Genomic DNA, 23,571 nt, shown 5'->3' with positions numbered 1-23,571 from the left:
TACAAGACTCTGTCACAGGCCTATGTTTCTGTCACTGCTGTTGCTGTCTAATACTTAAATTGATTCTGATCCTCAATAATCTGGCCATTTATTTTAAAAGTAGTATTATAGATAATATCAAACAGAACAGACATCTTGAACAGCACTGTAGTTACAAACAGCGTAAAAGATACACAGCTGAAGACAGCTGTTCAAGTATGGACAGTGCTACTTCAGAGGCAGATGTAATGTCGAAAAAAATATATATGCACACACAAAAATTTAATCCCCAAGCCACAGTTTTAGCCCCAGTTGAAAGTTTCCCTTAGAATCAGTAATATGCATAATTCACGGTTACCATCACAGATATTAGCACAGGGCTTGTACAGAGCTGCTTGATGCTAAGCCTAAAATGTGTTTGATAGTGGTACAGTCAAACTTGTACAGGAACAATACCAATAATACTTGAGGAGTAGCTAGCTCATTGAAGGGAAAACTTAACTTTTTATGATTTTAATTATGTGTTCCAAATAAATTACCCAAATAAATAATTTATAAGTATTAAAAATGGAAAAGAAAAAAATTACTTAAAATGATGGTCCTCCTCCATCAAATGAGTTTGTTGTGAACCATGTGAAGTTACCAGCCAATAAAACCCTCCCTTAGCACAGTCTGGGCTTTTACTAGTATTCTAACATGGCGCACGCTTTTATTTCTCATTCATATTAATATATTAGAGTGGGCTGAAATTAATTATATAAACTTAGTAATGATGATTTACATACTAAAATAATTTAATAAAGAAAATATCACCAAAGTGAAGAGAATTAGGCTGGATAAGAATATGGACATATGACAGCAACGTGAAATTTAATGCAGGAAGAGTCACGTATTTGGTGAAGATAAACCAAGACCAACACAAACCTGCACTCAGGTAACATGGCAAAGAGCAGCAGTGGTCACTTGTACAGAGTCGTGTGTAACAGCTGTTTGCAAAGGCCTTAGTGTGCATAAACAAGGGGATTACTTATCAATCAAGAAATAATGGTTCCATTAAACAAAATCCTCATGTCAGAGACTATCTAACTTCTCTGGGTTTTAACCTTTGTAACACCTATATATATGATTTTAAAGACTTAGTCTCTGAGCTTGAGCTTTCCTTACAAAAATCAGATAAAACTGACTTAGCCATTTACCTTTTCAGTGGCAAAAAATATGTAATTAAGGCAATCCCGAATAGACAACATTCATGAAAAGATCAAACTTGATGGAAGAAAACTGTTTACTTGGAAAGGAGGGAGAATGTGAATGAGTTAAAATAATCGTAAGACAAAGACAGTAGTACCAATTAAAAGGAAATCTAATGAATTCACAGTTAAAATTTATGTCATTATGTTATGGGTCAACGTCTTTTCAAAAATTAAATACATATATTGCAGGGAAAACCAATTAGACAAACCAAATTGCAGAGAAAACCAAATTAGACAAACCAAATTGTTCAGCCTGAAATATATAAGCACTTTTTTACCCACTCAAAATACTCCACTCTTTGAACAAAAACTTCTCCCAAAAGCATATTCATTTAGCAGGTAATAAGAAACTCAGGTATTCTTAAAACCTTCTGTAGCTAATGCTTTTCATGCCAGCTTTACTAAGTTTTGTCCTTTGCTTGAGTTCTCTGTTTAAAAAAAATCAAACAAATACACACCACTTTTTCTCTTCAAAAGGAAAAACACTGTCTACAGCCTAATTCCTTTCTTTCTTGGTAACTACAGTCTTTTTGCCTTCTCAGCTTTTGCTCACCTTTCACAAGTCTATCCCATTCTTCAATTCATCCCACTCTTCTTCTTCATCTACTCTTCAGATCTTACTTCTTACACATTCAACAAAAACAGGCATATCAAAATGTCTAAGTTCTTGATTTCACATGTTCTTTGAAGCTGCTCCCAAACTATGTCATCTTTATCAGGTCCCAATATAACCATTTTCAGATCATTCCTAAAGAATCCATTTTGTGAACCACAAACCCTAATTCACATTAGCTCTACTTCCACCACAACATCGTATAGTAATAGACAAAAGGGTAATTTTGTGATAAAAGCATTTCACACCGACATCTAAGTGCATAATTCGGCTGCAAGATCTGAAACCACTGATTGTTTTCAGTGAGCAGAGAGCAAGAGAGCCAATACTGTCTTGTACCTACTGAGGGTTCCAGCCTCTATAATACCCATCTGAATACATTGTATCTGGAAAGCACAAACTGGGCTGATGCAGTTTAAAGGAAATCTCAATAGGAAATTCTACTCATAATCTGATGGTGCTCCAACATAAGCTTTTTGGTGATACTAGAAGACTATTTCAACTGCACTTACATGCAGCCTTCTAACAGTAACAAAAGTAACTCATGCACATTTTTACACCTGCTTGTTCTGGAATGTATTTGGGTATTTCATGGATACTCAAAGGTAAGGAAGGTTAGTAAGGGTTTACCATACAAAGAGAAAACTGAGACAGAAATATTGTCTCTACAGAAAAAAAAAAAAAAAAAAGTGTGTAGGGGATTTGAAAAGCTGTCTCTTTGGAAGCAGTCTTATCTTCCATAAAACTCACAGCAAAAGTTGACAGACACTAAAAAAGACATAGGTGTTGCTATCTTAAATTAAAAATTACCCACCATCAGTTGAAGTGAAAGGAAAAGAATATGCAAGAGGAAGAGTGAAAAAAAACAAACTTGGTCTTGTCTTCACATCAAGTAAGATTATTAATATAACCGAGAAAGAAAAACTAAATTAGATTAGAAATACATTCCTGTGAGATGCACTGCTAGAATAAAATATCAACTGCTACAGAAATATTGATGAGAAATGCTTTTAAAAGCGAGTGATTTACAAGTGTGACAGACTACACAACTAGGGATTGCGTAGTATCTGTGCATTAAGAAGTTCACACTTCTTAATACTTCTGTATCCACAAACTTTCCAATATATTTTGTCTGCTATTCTTATTTAACACTAGGTCTTCTGCTAAAACATTATGAATGGCTCTATGCAGTATGTGAAAAAACATTTCTAAACGAAAAAAAAAAGAATTTTGAGGCTACAACTCTCAGAAAATGTGAGATTATTGCTCTTTCTTGCTCCCCACTCACTGAAAATATTACTAAGCTTTCTGCTCATAAACATCCAAATAAATCTCAGTCCATATCAGACAAAGTGGGAATATTAAAAAGAAAAAAATTACACAAAATATTTTTTACTTCAAAAAGATCTTAATTAGCTACACATTATTCATGTTTGTCATGTTCACTTTTTTTGTCAGATGTGAATTGGACAGCTATTTAATAGCTAACTGGGTGAAGATACCTCAATTTCAATCTTTAAACAGGTAAATTTAACATTTACACAGTCTAAAATTCAATGTACTTTGAATCCTAGCAACATATTAGATAGCCTATCACTATCTATTTAAATTGTGGAACCTGCTCCAGGGAAACATGAGCTCCTAAAATGTGATGTAAAGCATTTTTATTTCACTTATTTGAAGTAGATATTTCTGTTCCTGAACTTACTTTGAAATCTATCATAAAAATGAAGAACTACCTACATTCAGTGTTATTGACTCTCTACATACAGAATGTGACACATTATGGCTGTGGCTGCAATATATAAAATTTCTAATGTAATCTCAGGTATGATCTCTACAATCTTGCAATCCAAATCTATCCCCGTATACAAAACAGACTGCTAAATATTACCACATGGTTATACATACACGAGGACTGCTCCAAAAGTAATGCCTTTTATTTTATTATGCTGTCCCATGACATCAGAGGTGGATGTTGGTGGTATGGCAGTAGAGGTTGAACCTTCCCACCAATATTCCGTTACGTTTTGTTGCTATATGACAGATGGCAGCAGAGGGGCAGTCTGACAGAATGGCGTCTGACATGGAAGTGTGTATGAAGCAAAGGTGTGTCACTGAATTCCTCCATGTGAAAAAAATGGCACCCATTCACATTCATCAACACTTGCCAAACATTTCTGGAGACCAAACAGTGGATGTGAGCACAGTGAGGCGATGGGTGGTGTGATTCAGCACTGGTGACAATGATGTAAAAGACAAGACGTTCCGGATGGGCACGCAGACTTTTTAAGAGAGCAGCATGAAGACTCTTGTTAATCACCAGCAAAAATGGATAGCTAATCATGCTGACTATGCTGAAAAATAGTGTTTTGTAGCTGAGAATTTGTTCTATCAAAACAGCGTTGTGCTCTTTGCGTCTGTTATTGTTTCCATGAAAATAAATAGGAGACATTACTTTTTGAGAGACCTATTTATATACACATACATACATGAACAATTTGAAACATCTCTGTATATACACATATAAACACACACACCTGCAACCCTGGAGAAAATGTAACTACAGGAGGTATTCAATATATATACACACACAGCCACAAAGATGATTTTAATGAACAAGATAACGATTTACAAAGACCTTCACTTACTGTTATTACTGCTCTCATGTTTCTAAGGATGGGCAAAGGACATTATTCTGAGATTCATATAATAATTTAGCAGCAGGGACAATGTGATCATGAAATAAATAAAGTTCGGCTATACTACATGCCCAACTAATGTTGTTATGGAATATTACTTGAATCAGCTGGAGGCAAAAGCTTAGGGCAACTGAATAAATAGAGAATCAGACTGTTTACAGTATTGTCACCTTGATTTTGAAGCTGATGTTCAAAATAGTTTCAAAATCACAAAACAAAGAGGGTACTAAAAAGATTATTCTAAGCATATTTTCAAGCATAGATAGAAATAAGTGGTTGAGAGTGGTTGATGCATACTCAATCCCTCATCTTGAAGCTAGAAACATATTACTATTCCTTGTCCAAAATCATACCTGCAAGACAGAATAAGTTATTCATGAAAGTAAATTATGAAGAATGAGTAGAAAGCATATGGCACAGCAAGTTTTAATTTACATCTCCAACTAACCCACTGGGACACTGCTCTGACAAGTTTTACTCCCTTATGAAACTAAACCTTTCCATAGAATTTCTTCCCAAATTTGCATCTAGAGTGACATTGTTTTGAAGTGTTTTTACTTAAGCATTTTTGTAGCACAACAGATGTTGTATATACAAGATTTATTAAATAATAATTCAGAAAATTTCTGCAGTGCCTTGCATCTTAAACATGTAAATTCTTTAATTATACAGAATATTTAAAAAGAAACTTTAAATAAAAATTTCAAAATGTTAAAATTTTCTAATGAGAGCCTGTTGGTTTATTTTATCATTCATGTTAATCCATGCAAATTAAACATTCTTACAATTTTTAATGAAGAACAAAATTATCTCAAAAACATAAAACCTAGTTTGGTTAAAAAAAAGCAGAAAGAAAAAATATTGGTAAGATCATCTACATATGGGGAAGGAAAAATAATATATTTGTATCTTAACTTGGTTTAAAATGGTTTGCTTTTTAACATAAAAAAATATTCCCACAGCAATTCATGCTTACACATTTTTTTCATTAATAGCTATATGTGAAGCAGACTAGAAATTGGTTGACAGAAAGTAGTGCAGAAGCACTGTCTAGACCCAACTATATCATAGAATCATAAAATTATAGAATGGCTTGGGTGGAAGAGACCTCAAAGATCATCCAGTTCCAACTCCCCTGCTGTGGGCAGGGTTTCCAACCACTAAATCAGGCACTAGATCAGATAGTCCAGGGCCGCACCCAATCTAACCATGAACACCTCTATGGATGGGGCATCCACAGTTCTCTGGGCAACCTCTTTTAATTTAAAACTGTTTCCCCTTTTCCTATCGCTATCAGACAATGTAAAAAGTCAGACTCCCTCTTGATTATAAGCTCCCTTACTTACTACTGGAAGGCTGCAAAGAGGTCTCCCCAGGGCCTTCTCTTCTCCAGGCTGACCAAGCCCCGCTGCCTCAACCTTTCTGCAGAGCAGAGGTTCTTCAGCCCTTTGATCATTCTCATGGCTCTCCTCTGCACCTGCTCCAACAGCTCCATGTCTTTCTTGTTCTAGAGGCCCCAGGCCTGGATGCAGTACTGTAGATGAGGCTTCACAAGGGCGGAGTAGAGAGGCACCATCAACTCCCTCTCCCTGCTGACCACTTCTCTTCTGATGTAGCCCAGGAGGATACTGTTGACCTTTCAGGCCACAAGCACACATCACTGGCTCACATGAACTTTTTCATCTACCTGGATCTCCAAATCCTTTTCTGCAGGGCCACTCTCTAGGAATTCTTCTCTTAGTCTGCACATGTATCTGGGATTGCCTTGACTCAAATGCAAGGTGTTGTCTTTTTAGTTTGTTCAGGTCCCTCTGGATGTCATCCCTTCCTTCTGTGGTATCAACTGCCCCACTCAGCTTGGTGTTGTCCACAAACTTGCTGAGGATGCACATGAACCTATAGTCTATGTCACTGATGAAGATGGTAAAGGGTACCTGTCTGAAGACCAATCCCTTGGTGACACCACTCGTCACCAGCCTCCACTTGGACATAGAGCCATTGGCCACAACCCTCTGGCTGTGACTTTCCAAACAGTTCCTTATCCACCAAACAGTCCACTCATATCAACCTCATATCTCTCCAACTTAGAGACAAGGATGTGGTGTGGGACCACGTCAAAGGCCTTGCAGAAGTCCAGACGGATAACATCAGTTGCCCTTCTTTTGTCCACTGATGGCATCACTCCATCGTAGAAGACTACCAGGTTGATAAGCCACTATCCGTCCTTCATGAAGACCAACTTCTTATCTCACATGTACCTTAACATGTTTTCCAGGTGGATCTGTTCCACGATCTTCCCAGGCACAGAGGTGAGGCTCACTGGTCTATAGTTCCCCTGGTCTTCCTTTCTCCCTTTCTTAAAAATATGAGTGATGTTTCCCTTTTGCCAGTCATCAAGGACTTCCCCTTACAGCAAAGACTTTTCAAATATGATGGTGAGTGGCTTGGCAACAACAAAAGCAAGCTCCTTCATGACCCTGGGATGTATGCGACTGGGCCCCATAGACTCACACACAGTCAGTCTCATGAGGCAATTTGGACTTCCTCTTTTCTTACAGCAGAAGGGATTTTGCTCCCTCAGCACCCACCTAGAGGTTCAGGGATGTAAGGTTAAGGGATGTGAGAGACAAGCCTGGCTGCCAGTGATGACTGAGGCACAGAACTTGTTAAGTACCTCAGCCTTCTCCGTATCTGCTGTAGCCAGTTTTCCTCTCTCATTTATCTCTTTGGTCTGTCTCTTCTGAACAATGTACCTGTAGAATCCCATCCTGTTATTTTTTACATTAATTGCCAAGAGCAGTTCCATCTGTGCCTTAGCTTTCCTGATGCCATTTCTGCATGTCTGGACAGCATCTCTGTATTACTCCCAGGCCACATGTCCCTGCTTCCACTGCCTGTGTATGTCCTCCATTTGACCAACAGGTCCTTGCTCAGCCATGCCAGTTTTTTTGTCTCCTCTGCTTGTTTACTGGGAGACAGAACGCTCCTGTACCCTCAGAAAGGTATCTTTAAAGAGTTGCCAACTCACCTCTGCTCCTTTGTCTCTAAAAACAGCTTCCCAGGCAATCTCATCCACTAATTCCTTAAACAGTCTGAAGTTTGCTCTTCTGAAGTTCAGGGTCCTGACTTTGCTTTCTGCCAGGCCCATCTTCCTCAAATCACAAACTCTGCCAAGTCATGGTCACTACAGCCCATCATACATATCTGTAAAAACCTCAGAAAAGACTAATGCTCTATTACTTACCTATTATAATTACCTATTATCATTTATAAGTATACTTTTCTTAACCTCTCATTCATATCTCATTCTATCAGATTATTTTTGTTATCTTCTGTAAGTCATCACATTGGGTAGGTGCAAGATATCAACAGGCATTAGTTGACAATTCACAGTTTAAGATCAAAGAAGCCTTATCTGTTTTCACATATTTGTGGTAGCTAGACAGGAAAACTACCTGGCAGAAAGTATAATCAACTCCAGTCCTCTGACCTTGTTCTTCAGATAGTTTTTACTACCTTCCAGACATGGACAATCAAAGTGCTCATTGGTCAGCTCCTCCCAATCCATTTTTAACACCAATGTATTATGGAAAACCAAAGAGAAGCTAAGTCAAATGAACTGGTTGGACATGACCTCAAGGTCATGTCACAAATTCATCTCTTCTCTAGTCAACTCGCTTCCATCTACTGTCAGAAAAAGTACAACTTCTGGAACTGGTTGATTAAGCTTCAGCTAAGTTAAAAAATATTCAGTATGTAAAGCATGAAACAACTAAATTGGAATGTTTGGAGAGCAAACATAAGAATGTTTGGCACTTCTGCTTTCAATCTGAAATAGGCTATGGTATGAAACAGCTAAAGGAAAAGCAAAAATAGTTTTCTTCCGAACCTTGTAAAGTGCTCTGTAGAAGATTTAATCAAGAAGGCAGGCTGAGTAATCTATCCAAATCTTCATCCTTATCTCTAAATATTACACTCCTTTCTCACAAAATTCTATTTAAATGGACATAAATATATGAAGAAGTCAATATTTCCATTGATTTAATATCATATGTAATGGTGGCACTTTAAAGGAGCGTTTCATTGCGCATGACACAGCGTCATGCACAATGGCATACCAGAAAAAATAAGATCATCCTTCAAGAATTCTACAAGATTTTCTGCCTCTTCATGTTTTTACAGCGCACATACTTGACTGGCAATTTTCTTACAACTATAAAGCAGCATAAGAAATTTGGTATGTGACCCTTTTGGGGAATATGAGTTATTTCCTACTGAGAAATAACCTATTGTTTAATGGAAAGTCATTGATCTCTGCCCACCACCTGCTTAGACCGACTGCTTATTTAACACATTGGGTGATAGCAACACTTCATCTCAGAAATTACCTTTGCTGAAGCTAATGAACACCATGTTGCAATTTTAACTAGATTCAGATTTATCACTCGCCCTAGCCAAGCTGAGTTCATTACTTGCTGATAGAGACTAGCATTTTTGGCTAGCATCTTAATCCACAAATTGTCTCACTGAAATCAACATAACCAAACATGTAAAAGTTGGCACAACAATTCTCAGGTGGGATACAGTGCCTATTTCAAGGTGTCATCCTTTCAAGAGATCTGCATACAATACTTGGATTTAAGAAAACTTGTTTAGGATGCCTTTATGCTACTATGAGTAATTCATAGACACATATCCCTATCTGTAAACCTCAGAGTAGATCTGGCTGTGATGCCTATATGAAATGACACTGCTAACATGTATTTCAAGAGAAAAACGATCTCCTGGACTTTGCTCAAAATTATTTATATATGAGTAAGACATTCTCGTTTCCTGTATAAAGTTTGTAATCCAGGAAACACCTGATCAATGAATTCACAGATTCAAAAGAATACCACCAGACACAATTTATGTTGAAGACTGCTGCCCCAGCACTTGTACCTTTTTTAAGTCCATCTCTTTTTTGAGAAATGTATTGATCAGTAGTGGAAGCAGCTGACTTGCAGAAACCAAACAGACTGAGAAACTGGCTGCTCAGCATTATCTACCTAATTTCTTTACGCTGCTCAGAAACAAACACAAGAAACACTCCTAAGAATAAGCCAGCATTATACACACAGCTGCACATGTGAATATATGCTTCTCACACTTCCCATACAACATTATTCACACAAGAACACAAGACAGAAACTTGCAAGGTTGAAAGCCTTCCATAATTTCTACAGATGAAAATAAAATGCACATTTTAAAACACTGTTCACTGTAGCAAGATCTGAATCTCTTTTTTTTTCAGCAGCTCATACAGTGAATGTATTAATACAGAAATAACCATTTGGTTGCTAGTGGAAAAAGCAGCAGAATGCATAGTGGCAGAGATATTTAAAAAAGATTCATTTTTATATTTGTACATCACTGTATGGTAAACAAGAGTTTATTTGCTGAGTGATTTGTGAGCTCAAAATTATGCCAGGCATACCCTTGTATATGAATGATGTATTGGCAGCTTTGGAATGAAATTTTGGAGCCAACACCCTTCATTTATAACTAGTTTGTGCTGAAACAATTTGTCAATCTTATTTAACTGTTGTTATTTCCTGCAAAACAAGAACGCTAACTGATGCAGGTTAGAGTTCTTCTGTCAAATAAAAGCAATAACAGCTGTCTTTCACAAAGCACAGTAAGAATACCTTGCATCTTTGTTGCCAAAACTAATCACATATTGCAAGGATTACCACATGCTGTCATGCTTCCGTTCTTCTGTCTCTGAAAATATGTTTTCTATAGTTTCTCTATAAAACCTGCAACTTTTATTTGCAGAATAGAAAGGAATCCCACTTCAATGTAGCTATCTGACCTAACATGGAGGTGATGAACCAATATGACAAGATGGAAACTCTCTCCCCTATCCCCACCTGTTCCCTCCATCACCTTTTTTTCGTACTATTCTGGAACACTTTAAACTTTACATGCAAAAGCCCACATATACCAGATGTCTTTGATTGTTCTACCTGCTTACTCTTCTCTCACTCACCATAACAGATCCTCCTGTCCATCCTTTCCTATATCTGCAAACTTAAAATATCTACTGCACAGTGTGTATGATGTGTCTTCTCCAGGGGTAGATAATTGGAGAGTGACAGTTTGCTGTTTTTTTTTTTTAATTTTAGATCATGCTGTACAGCTTTGTATGCTTTGGCCAGGAGATTCCCTGTTGGCTATGCTATTATAACACACTTGGAATCCACCACTAAAGATGGACCTGGTATGAGAATGGAAATGCTTAAAGCCTTTTATACATGTTAGTTTTCTCTTTCTAAGGAAAATATATCATCCCTGATCACTGGATATACATCTTCCACAACTGTGACAAGTTTATCAAGGGCATGGTTTTCCCACAGCTGTATCCACCTAGCTTTTTCTTTCAGAGAGGCTGTTAAATAATCATATGACGAGCTCAGAAAATCCCGGTTTCTATCTCTGCTTCTCCTGAGACATGGGCTGTACTACACCATGCACAGACTCTTCTGTGGCACACAGCACAGCTTAAACTTGTTTACTACACCTATCAAGGCCTACTGACAGCCTATCAGAAAGCCAAAAATACCTCTTGTTTTCTCACAGTATAGAGCAGATTGACAGTGTTCTTCCCTTCAGATCAGATGTCCTGCCAGCGAAACACACAGGTCTCTCCTCACGATCTTCAAACAGTCAGCATTGAATCTGGCTGCACAAGTCAAGAGCTACAAAGTCAAAGCCTCATAGTAAGACAACTGTGCACATATAGCAACGTAAAATCAATACAGACATATATTCCCCCAAAAATATTGCGGCTTCTAAACAAATATATTTGTTAGAAAGTATCTAATATAACATGTAGAGTAAATTTCCTTCCATGGTTTGTAACGTGATTTCAGCAACCTCAGAAATGATTTTAAATTCTGCCATTCCCATTCAAGCTTAAAATATTATCTATTTGTAGCATGCTTTTCTCCATTTATGTAGTCTTATAATGAAAGCTTTTAAAATGAAAATGGAAATGATTTCTGGTGCACTGAAGAGTAACTTTTTTAATTACAAGATTTAGAAAATTCCCTTTTTCAGAAGCTCTGATCATAAATACTTTGGAATTTGAATACCAAGGTCTGTAAACACAGTTTCTTTTGGCTGGTTTGAGTTGGACTCAGGACAAAAAAATGCCTTAAAATATTTTTATGATTCCTATGTAATACCAGTGCCAGACTTACTATCATCAATAATTTTTCTCTCTCAAATCAACATTTTTTTCTGATTCAAAATTATAGTTCTTATCAACTAACAAAGTACTTTTTACTTTTTCAAAACCAAAGTAAAATGAAAATAATACATTTTTTTTCCAAAATTATTACTGTTATTCCTAACTTGTTTTTTAACTGACAAGCCAGAGAAGTAGATAGATCTTCTGGATAAAAGAGCACCCACCATGAAAGCTTAACCAAGTGAGACACATCATAAAGTCTTCACTGTACACACTGAGTTTCTGTGCCAGACACAAAATTAGAAATTACTGGAACATAAAAACCATCCAATTTTGTTCTTTCTATCATATGTTTAATACTTCCAATATGCACCTGTACAATATGTACACCAGGATGTACTTATTGTCCATTTCATTATTCACAAGTATTTCACAGAAAGTCACATATTTAAACATTTTCTATATAAAAACATCGAGCACTTTAAACCATTTAAATTAGAAACTATAAAGCGAGAGTTCTATCTATAGCTTGTATTTATATGCACAGGCCTTTAATGATAGGGTTGTTTTACAGATGAGATTGAGTTCTATGTTTGTAATTCTACACTTTTTTTTTTCAGCTAACCACTCTAATCTATATACACCAGATTATAATGACTATTTTCTCTCTTTTGCACTGGTTTCCTATTGCTGTCACATCTTCCAGAGTTTGTGGAAAGGACCCAAGCCTTATATGCCTTGCAAAGTTTAATTACTGTAGCTATGAAGAGAGATAACCGTGGTGATTAGCAACTAACGATATATTCCAAAAAATGTTTGGAAAAGGGAACAAATAATTCCATGAATGAACAAGAGGATCTGTCTTGGCTCACTCCTTGTTCGGACAGTGATTTATTTGGTGACACATTTTCCATCCTAACACTGCTTTTATGATCTCTGTTGCCTGAGATATCTGAAAAGCTAAGTCTCAAACAAAGCCTTGACAGATGTCTGTCTAACTAATGCATGTAGCCATTACTTTGTATTCTCCTTCTTTATTACATTTTCTGAATCAAAAGGAGATAAGCATTACCACAAGCCACTGTTATCAATATCAAGGAGACATACACACAAAAGATGCTTGAACAAAATGAAATTCTACATGTCAGTAGTAGACAAGCTGCTGTTGGAAAGTGCCAGATAATTAAATTTTACAGAGAACCACCAATTTTGGACCTCTCATAGTAATGTGATCTGTCAGGCACAGATAAGAATTTGTATTTTAAAAACAGATAAGGTTTCATATAATATCTTTTTTAAGGTGAGAACAAAATAAATCAGTTGTTTGTGCAAACAGTTCCAACCAGCCTGTCATACTATAAAGGACACTGGTTGGGCCATTATGTTTCTGACACTGTGAGACATATATTAAAAATAATAAAGCAAGAATCAGTGTTAACCCACTTTACCACAAAAATACTGGGAGAACAGCAGAGGATGAACTTCATCTCAGGAAAGTATTCTAATCAATGGTCTGGAGAAAATGCAGCAATAAAAACAGCAGGTGGGCACCAGAAAGGGACATGGCAGAGCTGCCTGACCCTGGTCATCTGCCTGCCACATCTTGTGAGCACCTCCAGCAAGCTCTGGGGTTTGCCTCCTCTGTGGCACTGACGACTCTCTCTTCCGTTCCTAATACATCCTAGACATGCAAATTTTGGATTCAATGAAAATTAAAAAATTAAATATTACTTTCAGATACATCATTGGATTTATTCTGTTTGTACTTACAAAGGTACTTAGAGAGAAGAACTCCCTTGCAATCAGTATTGTTACATGAACATAAAATAGGTGTCTGTGAGATCAGAGAAAAGTTTCAAGGTTCCAAAGATTAGTTAAGAAGAAAAAGTTTTCAAGAGTATCCTGAGAAAATTACCTTTACTTTCAATTGCTGTTTAAACTGTTTGAGAGAAGACTTGGGGTATGGGGTGTGTGTGCACCGGTGCAGTCTGGAGGCTGCAGGGCTCTCCTGCGAGGAGAGGCTGGGGTAGCCCCAAGCTGGACACAGCTGGGCCAGCAGCCAAGATGGAGCCACCTAAAGAAATATGGATGAGGAAAGGACAAAAATACAAGACAGCAGAGAGGACTGGGGAAAAAAATGTGAGAAACAGCTCTGCAGGCACCAAGGTCAGTGAAGAAGGAGGGGAGGAAGCCTACAGGCACCAGAGCAGAGCTCCCTTGAACCCTATGGAGCAGGCTGTCCCTCCACAGTCCATAGAGAGGACGATGCTGGAGCAGATAATCACACTGCAGCCCGTGGAGAGCCTAAGATGGTGCAGTTCTTGAAAGACTGTTCTTTAAGGAAGGAGCCATGATGGAGGAAGGAAAAGTGTGAGGAGAAAGAAAAGACAGAGAGGAGCTGGTAGGGACTAAGCACAGCCCCATCCCTCCAACCCCTGTGCTGCTCAGGGGCAAGGATGTTGAAGAGCTAGAAGTGAAGGAGTGAAGTTAAGCCTGGGAAAAAGTGGTGACTGGGGAGTTGATGTCACAGCTTTTTCTGTGTTTCTCACCATCCAAATCCACTTTAATCACCAACAAATCAAACTGGCCCCTGTCTTTATTCCGACCTATGAGTTTTTCAGTCTTATTTTCTCCCCCTGTCCTGGCTGAGGAGCGGTAGTGAAAGTGTCTGGGTCTTATGTGGTGGCCAGCCAAGGTCATCCCACCACACCTGGGGATCCAATCTGGGAACTGATTTTACTAATTTGGGTAGCTCAGCTATACAAAAGTGACTGGAGTTCATTATCCATTACAGTATAGAGCATGCTGCCATTAGCGGTGTGTCATTTGCTATATGGAAGGAGAATGGTGGTGTCAGCACCCACTCACTCCTGTCCTTCTGTGTAGACTGAGTATTGGAATGTTTTCAGGAGCTGCTTAAACAGATTTAGGGCTTTGCTGCTGCCAAGACAGATGAGATTCTGCCCTACTTTCCACATGCACATAACTGTACTATTCCTTGTGTGTCAGCAACAAGGTCTATCTGGCTGAAAACTATTCTGTTAGAGCTTAATGCTGGAACAACAAAGGAGCATAAGATTACAATTTCCAGCAAAAGCGCAGTTTTAGGCTATCATAAAACTAGAGACTTGGACTTTCAGAGTCATGATTTCCAAACTACCTTATAAAATAACTATTCTAGATAGATTTGGTCCACAGCTGTTCCCCTAGTTCTAAACTGGAGATTCTTAAAATGTCCATATGTATGTCAGATATAAAGGTGGGTAGACATAGCCTGTTTTTTTTTTTGTTTTTTTTTTTTTGTTTGTTTGTTTGTTTTTGAGGCAACTTGTCACAAGATTTCGTGTGTATGACTTGACCAACCCTATGATGGGACCAGAGGACATCCCAAATCACATTAAACTTACAGTCCGCCTCATTTTTGCAACCTCCTTCTGACCACTGACAGCAACAATTACTTCAAAAATCTGTGTAACCTCCTGCAGTAGTTATATGGAATACAGCTAGGCCTATGAGAAAATTCCTATCCACTCATCTATTTACTATGCCGTACATGTGTTTTTTTCTTCCTCTTAGAATCTTGCAAGAACTTATTGCTACAATTCTCATTACAATACAAATTCCAAGCAGTTCTGATTTCTGTAGGACTCTTGGCTTCCTCCTGTAGTGATCAGGTGGACCTTCTACACAGCCAGTTAAAAAAGACAGTACTCTTCCCAGATATAATACGCATTTGTAAATGCTTGCTTTCCCCACAAATCCATGTTTTTTCTTCTCTTTTCTTTCTTTTTTTTTTTTCCCCAAGTGCTTTTAGTTTTTTTTCCCTTACAAAAAGTAAAGTCATGTCCCCTCCCCACCACATAAACGTATGCAGGAAAATGAAGTCTATTTCCTGACCATCACTGATGCTGAGATTGACTGGGAGAAACAGCAGGGACTCCAAGTACCACCTCTGGCTCAGTGAGCTGACTGTTTGATTGTTCTCATTTTATTTAACTGCTATGTATAATTGCTGCAGTTTCAGACTGTAACACATTATATGCAGCACTGTGGGAAGAAAGAAACCTTTTTTGCACCAGCAATTTCATTCTCCTTAAAAGGGAGAGTAAGACCTACACTTAACTATATGACTTTGTGAAAGTTTTATTTTTGCACAAAAAATCCCATGGTGTGCCTGATTCATCCTCCATGGCCCAAAACCAGAAATCTCACTGCAACTGTGTTGCCAGTATAAGATAGCAAGGTACTTTCAGCCAAACACATTGTACAATTTAATAAATTTCAAGAGATTAAATGAAGTAAATTTTGCATTACTGTACTCTCTATTTCTAATGGAGTAATGTACCATAGATCTATGCAAAAATCAATTTTCATTGTTGCTTAAAGGTTTACCTTTAAGATGGAAGTGATTACAGAAGGCAAGATGCATCCATCTACAGCCTAGGGATTTTCATTTATCAGTGGAAAGTTGGATCCCAGAAGAGAAATTAAGTGAAGTATTGGTTCAGAAAAAAAAAAAAGTTAAAAATATAAAAAACTGCAATACAAACCAACAAAAAGAAATGCTAATATCTATTGACTGCCTTTCTTATGAGACAGGTCTACAAACGGTGGCAACTTTGTTCACCTGTAATGTTGGTATTCATTGCAAGGCCTTAGTTCTTGATTCTTGAATAGTGCCATGACAGTATGCAAGTGTCTTTCCAGTATAAAGGACTTTGTCATCTAGAAATTCCCTTAGTGAGGAGCACCATTCTGCATTTCTTGAATGCCTGAACCAACTACATTGGAAGTAACAACTCCTATAATAGGACAACTGCATTTATCCTCATTCCTATTGTCACATAAAAGCAAAAAATAACACAAAAATTGATACACAAATATTCCTAAATGGAAATCAGTATTAAAAAGACAATACATCTAAAACACTCACAGGGGTATTTTTAATATTTAAATTGATTTTTTAAATAGGAAGATTCCTTGTAATGCTTAACCATCTGCAATTATCTTGTGTCTCAGTAAAAACTTCCTAACATTCAAAAAGTCTTAGAAGGTATTTCCTAATGACTGCTTATTAATGTATCCTCCTTAGCCCAATTTGTAACACAGTATATAGACACCAACAATACTTAGAGAACTACCAATGAAATTCTGTGAATTGGGTGACAGATTAAGAAGCATTTCCAGTTCAGATTTGTGCAGAAGATCCTCAGGTTTTGTTGAGTCTTTAAGTGTTTGGTGTAGATTTTTTTTAAAATGTCCCTGGCGTCATTCATATTCAATTTTTGTTTGGGATTGCTTTTCCTCTTCATATTTACCTTATAGACATTATTCTATTTCACATTCCTAAGAACCTTATTGTTGCTCATGGATATATGTGGATAATCTCTTTAGTAGCAATCCACCTCAGGGCAGAAGACAGACAAATATGCACGTGAGTCTTTGAAGCTATTGTTCAGATGGAAATTCAGATCTCAAAACATTTGCCTTCACTTAGATTAGTTTGAGTTATCTATGATAACAGATTTAAACATTGGTGACTTACTCCCAGACACATTCATAGACAGTATTTTATATTCTCAGAAGAACCTGCCTGTAACTGAGAGACACAAGATAGTAAACAGAGATGGAAATTAATTTTATCACTGTGATGAATACACTACTACTTCAATCAAAATTCATTTGCAAGTTTTGGTGGAACATGAACAGATGCTGCGGAATTAAAAAGTAAGATATTTTTTCAATCTCTCTCTCACTCTCTCCCCTCTTCTTCCACATTCAGCACAGAGCTGTACTTTGTTTTATTACTGAAAATAAAAGGTAGGCTTTGGGCAAAATGACAGCCACTGCAAAAGTCACACATCAAGACTTAGTCTCACAACAATCTGCTCTACAATATGAAAGAATAGCAGTATTCTCTCCAAGTGAGTTACTTTCCTTGGGGACAATTTACTTTGAGGACATATTCCTTTGCATTTTCTTGTGGCCTTTCATTTGTTTTGTGAACTTTCATTGAGAAGTGCCCTGACATTTCATTGTCTTTGCATGCTGTTGCTTTCCATTTGACCTGTGAGTGATCTGCACTTCCAACAAGCTCTCAGTGAAACATCTGCACAAACAAACAGAAAAAGTATAAAAAGCTCTAACCCAAATGAAGCCTTAAAGCCCTTGTAAGTATAAACAATTAACTGGCGTGGGAACTGTGACATGCAAACAGAAGCCCTGTAAATATCTTCACACTACACAGACACTGTTTTCATCTATTAAAAGGAGCGATTTCAGTGCAATGTTTCACTGAAATTGCATCAAGCCTGGCAATTATAAGGAATCTCATAGAACAAGATTGTTTCTCTTACTCTTCTCCTCCCTGGAGGAAACATCAAAGCAACTGGCTGAAGACAGTCTATCCAGGGTATAGCAAGCAACTCTACTTTGATTTAACATACTCAGAAAAGTATTCCTGCAGTTTCTTAAAAACAGCTTTTTTGATTAATTTTGAGTAGTCATCAATTCAAGCAGAACTGAAACAAAGCTAAAAAGGGTAGTAATACATTTGCACTGTTGACTGGTGAAACATTTTTACATGAAACAGTTGCAAGAAAAAGTTTATTTCCAAATGTTGTATCACTAAAAGAGAGTAACAGTTAAATGACCTTGGAACATCTCTAAAACAAAATAAATTCAATTTCCCATCACAACAACAGTTAAACAGAGATTTAAATTAGAGGGATGAAGAGGACTTTTACTTACTGATACCTATGAGCACTGTGCATTTTTACTAACTGTCCTCCAAAAAAGAATGACAGTCTCTTATCAATGTGATTACCTTACAGGAAATAAAGACTTCATTAGTAAATATATTTATGTCTGGACACTACTCCCAGATATTAATACAATCATGATGTAAATTCCATTTCATTCTCCTAAAATCAGAAAAGTCAAAATATAGGGTCTAGAATGCAAGACTGATGTTATAATCACAGCTATCGCAACTGCTAATTTCAATGTGCTGTCTACATCACTGGTACAGGAGCTTATGAAATGACTACAGCAGTGATATGACTGACTGGTGGAGATGGAATTGTACAAACATCAGCTCAAATAGAACTCACTAGCTAAAAATGCTTGGGAGACATATTACATCTACAAGCTGAAAGATCTCAATAATGTAGTAGTATATGCAGCTCCCATTGCTGAAGATATTCACATGCAAAAATATATGAGCACAAACTACTGAATGGATAAATCACAAATCTTAGTAAGAAATGATCTGTATAGTGGTGCACAATGGCAGATGCCACAGCATATTTTTTTATGATGCAAGGCTGCTCAAGATCATCTATGGATAATGAACCATGGCAGCTTGGGATTTGACAAAATGCAAGTTGATGGTGAGAACAGGCAAAAAATACAAGTACTTTATGAACAGTCAACAAATGCATACAAACTGTTTTTTTTTTGTCTTTCATGTCATTTTGAAATAATTACGTCTTCCCACAAAATTATATGTTCACCGACCTAATAGACCATACATCTGAGAGAGCTATTACTTTAAATCATTTACTACCTCCATTTTACTTCTAGGAAAGTGTCATCCATTAAAGCATTAACAGGGTACAGAAGGTAAAAGAATCCGTGTTTGTTTAAAATACCTTATATGACTGGCATCAATGCAGTTTTCTCAGGGAAATTTTGAAAGGCTCTATCAGTCAGTTTGTAGTTTCTTCACAGCTCAGAAAAAGTCCTTTTTCTTTTCTCCCTTTAAGAGAACATTAAGACATTCCATGTAAACACTTGCCTGTACCTAGGCAGCTGTATTTTCTATCTTTGCTCACAAGCAATTGCTGCTTAAGAAGTATTTTAATTATACGTGGTTTGTTTGGTGCCGTTCAGCTGCTGATTGTCGGAAGTTGATTATCAAAGGAGTTAACTAAGTTGTTAAAATACACAGAAAAAAAGACAGGAACAAACCTCCTTCATCACTGACTCATTTGATCTGCTTTTTTTTTGTTTTTGTTTTTTACTTTTTTTTTTTTTTAATGTGTTCTAATATCATATAGATTTGTGGATTTACTCAGCAAGCCAAGTGTGGTCAATTGCAGCGATGGCATACACATCATATTTTCCTGATGCTGTGTCCCACAACGTTCCTTAAGTTAGCATGCTCTCTGATCTCATTTGATACCAAAAAGACCTGGAATTATACTTCTATGTTTTTGTTTTTGTTTTTTTTCCTTCTTCTATACACAAGTAGACAATTCAAAACAGTTTGCATTAAAGGGCAAAGGTGATCAAAGAAAATTCAATCTTTAGATTTGAATAATTTCTGGAATTACTCAGCTTGTACCATACATTATTTTTCTTCCACAGAGTCTCAGATTTTGGTAAATGAAGAGAATTCACCTAGTTTCTTTCCCCTCGGCTCCATCTAGAAGCTCCAGTGAAGACTGAATGCATACTGTGCTGGACACTGTTTGAACAAGACTGTTGGAGATCTTTAAGATTTTAATAAATCAAATACCTGAGAAAGGCAGAGGACTGGAAAAGGTGATATCAACATGTTTGGCATACATAAGGAAGCTGAGTCATGCAGAATTATCTAATATGCTGAATGTCACACAAGAGATCTAGCTTAAGGAATCTTTTCAGTCTTAAATATCCTGAATTGTTGTTCAATGCCTTCATCATACACCATAAAAGCTGCCCTCAGTGCTTACATCTTACACATACTAATATTATTTTCCTTTATATGAAATACAGACATTATTTCATTTTGCAGGTCTTGGTAATAGCTAAAACAGTAACAATACTTAGAAATAAGGATACTTAATGCATATTCCAAGTTTTATTGCATACTGCGATCTTTAATGCAAATACTTCATTGAATAATTCAGAAGTTTATTGAAAGTATTTTTAATAGTTTTGAAACTCATTTTTCACTACTTGCGTACTAAGAAATCATTGTTATTAACTAAAGCAGTAAAAGCAATGGAATTTTCTATAAATATATAATTAGCTTTCTAAATTTTTTAGGGAGTCTAGCTTATATTAACAAAGAACATTGCACTGCATTTACTGTCACCAAAGTTATGGGGCAATAAGGATCTACACAGCCATGCTATGTAGAAGGAAAGTGAAATACTCCAAATAACTCCAGGAACAAGGGCTTAAGAAACAGAGATCAGGAATCCGTGGTTTAAAGATGTTCTGGCTTTCACAGTGGACTATTATTTTGTACCTTGTGGCTGTCTGGATAGAATATATTTATTTAACAAAGCAACAAAGCAAAATTAAACTTCCTAGATCCAAACCACAACACTAATAAAACAACACTGTTGCAACATCAAACACTCAAAGTTTAATACAGAGTCTTTCAGATAGTCTCTAATAATGAGTGAGATGTTTCATGGTGGAGCTACGCTTATCTAGCACCTATCTTGTTAAGGGAATTTGAAGTGTCCCTCCTTCCTGCTCTCTGAGCACTCTGTAATTTGCATACCAATCAGAGTACATTCTTAAGTTTTGGTTTTCATAGTGGAATTTTTGGAAGATTGAAAACAGTAATGTTTACACATAATAATAGGTCCCTATTTTTTTTTGTCTGAGTTTTATTTCTTGAAATGCACATAGCCCACACTGCAAGTTCCTATACACTGGAGCATGGCTCTCACTGAAGTCTGTTTTGTTGCCTTCCTGGCTCATTTCTCAACCAGTCCCAGTTCTCTCCAGCTAGAATTACTGTCTGATGCTAATGGACATAAGTTGGAAGCAATAAGCCTGCTACCCGAAAATCCACTTCCTTATTAAGTCTGTTCTTCCTAGAGCTCCCTGCCAACCTTCTTTTTGCCTGGTCAGTCCCAGTCTCCCACTCCATGCCCAATTACATGTCCCTTCCCATTCTTCAGGTTGACTGCCAATCCAATGCCTTTACACCTTAAGCCTCAGTCACCATCTCAGCTCAACATTGACAGTTTTTCTCCATTACTGGTGCTCTTCTGTCAACTGGGGTCCCTACATGGTCCCAGCAGGTATATCTAAGCCCAGCTCTCACTGGTGGAGCTGGCTCCTTCCCATCACAGCACATTCTTTCATCGACTTTCTTAGACTTGCAACACAATTGTCCTCAGTTACTCCACGAGGATGTTGTGTGTGCCAAAGATGCTTGAGCATACCCAACAGTGACTGATACTAGATGGAGATTTTACATCTTCAATGTTAACAGCTCCCTCCTGCCTCTGTGAATCCTGATGCTTTTTAAAAGCTTTTAAATTTGCTGATGTTCACAGCCACATTCTATCAAAAACAGTAATCTTACTCTGAGGCAATAGACCTAACCCCATCTATCTATAAGGCAATTTTCAAACATGCTTAGTTCTGTGTAGAGATATTGACTGTGTTAAAAAATCCTAGTTAGAAGTAAATATTTCTAAGGAGACAGCAGTTAGCCTTTGGGAGACAGAAAAACACAGATAACTTAATCAATAAAGGAAGTTTTAGTATGTTAATAAAGGTAACAGTGAAATGTGATCCATGTTTCAACAAGAATTTTCACGTTTTCTTCAAGGTTTCAAACTTCTTTCTACAAGCCTCTTGGGTAGCAGAATGAACCTCTCTCACTTATTGGATGAACAGTGCATAATACTTTGCGTAATGAAATTAAGCAGCCTGAAATGCATGTGAACATTACTAATGAGACAAAATGCAGATGGCCTGAGCATTCTGCAACAGAGTAGCAAGGAGAGATCTGAAAGTTTTGGGTTGGTGGTTTTTTTTTTTTGGTTTTGTTTTTTTTTTTCAGGATACACGCAGAAACATAAATATAATATTTGCATTTCTGTATAATACTGCATCTGTCAGCACTTTGGTGGTCTATGCATCACAAGTGAAAGTTTGCCCGAATACTAGTATCTCTGCAGAAAACCTGTATGAATCTTCCACAGAGATCCAAAATGCAAGCGGAACAACTAGGAAAAGAAACCTTCAAAAATTTTCTTTTTGCATTTTGTACCTTTTTAAATTGCATAAAGAAGATACTTAAGACAGTCATGTATTTTAAATGCACCAGTCTTTCTCCATCAAGAGTCAACCTCCCCAGTACTGTGAATATTTTGGTGAAAAAAAACTGAACAAGAAAAGAAAGGTTGCAAGTAACAAAAGATGATGGGAAAAGGCTTTTTTTTTTATCAAGTAAGGTCAATGACCAATTTATGAAGGATGCTGCCAGAAACACAGGAACATGAAGGTAAAATCACTTTGTTCTTTTTACTTTCTAAGAAAATAAAAAAAATGCCACAACCCACAAATCAAAAGAACTGCCCACACAGAAGATTAACTGTTCATTTCTATAATTTGAGCTAAAACAAGGGTCTAGTAGCTTCTCCTTAAGAGGTACTCCTTGGCTGAAGGGTCTAATTACACTCTGCGTGCAACCTATAATAACACTGGCTGTTTACATCTGCAAACTTCTGAGCGTGTCCACAGCTATATTAGAAAGAACAAGCTGATTCAAAAAGTGGACGTATTTATCTGTGCAATTTTGCAACGTCTTTTTTCGGCCTTCTCCACCATAAATGATTGGGATATAATGCCTCAGATGTATATTTTCTGTTGGTTTAGATATTTTTGCACTATAAAACTTTATTTGACGTATCTGAAAGAAAACAAAGACGCTACCTGTGATCAACAAAATAAGGACATCTTGTCAGCAAAGTACAAAGGTCACTTTGCAAGTAATGCCTCCTATTTATTTCCATGGAAACTACAATACATACGAAGAGCGCAACAATACTATTA

General features: G+C 37.0%; 1 protein-coding gene across 3 annotated transcripts in view; it reads right to left on the bottom strand.

Annotated features, from left to right (window-relative positions):
• Window positions 1–23,571, bottom strand: part of SYT1 (synaptotagmin 1) — a 316,371-nt gene that overhangs the window by 244,278 nt on the left and 48,522 nt on the right. For 2 of the 3 annotated variants that reach the window (XM_021385240.1, XM_021385242.1), the window contains exon 1: window positions 19,431–19,539. The exons of the other annotated variant lie outside the window; for it this stretch is intronic. The gene's annotated coding sequence lies outside the window, so the exon portion shown is untranslated. Of the gene's footprint in view, window positions 1–19,430; window positions 19,540–23,571 lie in introns of those variants that run through there. 3 annotated transcript variants of the gene reach the window in all.

Source organism: Numida meleagris, chromosome 1 (genome assembly GCF_002078875.1).
Source record: "Numida meleagris isolate 19003 breed g44 Domestic line chromosome 1, NumMel1.0, whole genome shotgun sequence".
NCBI classification, from domain to species: Eukaryota; Metazoa; Chordata; class Aves; order Galliformes; family Numididae; genus Numida; species Numida meleagris.
The sequence above is the reverse complement of the archived record's forward strand: the minus strand, read 5'-3'. Positions and strand labels throughout refer to the sequence as shown.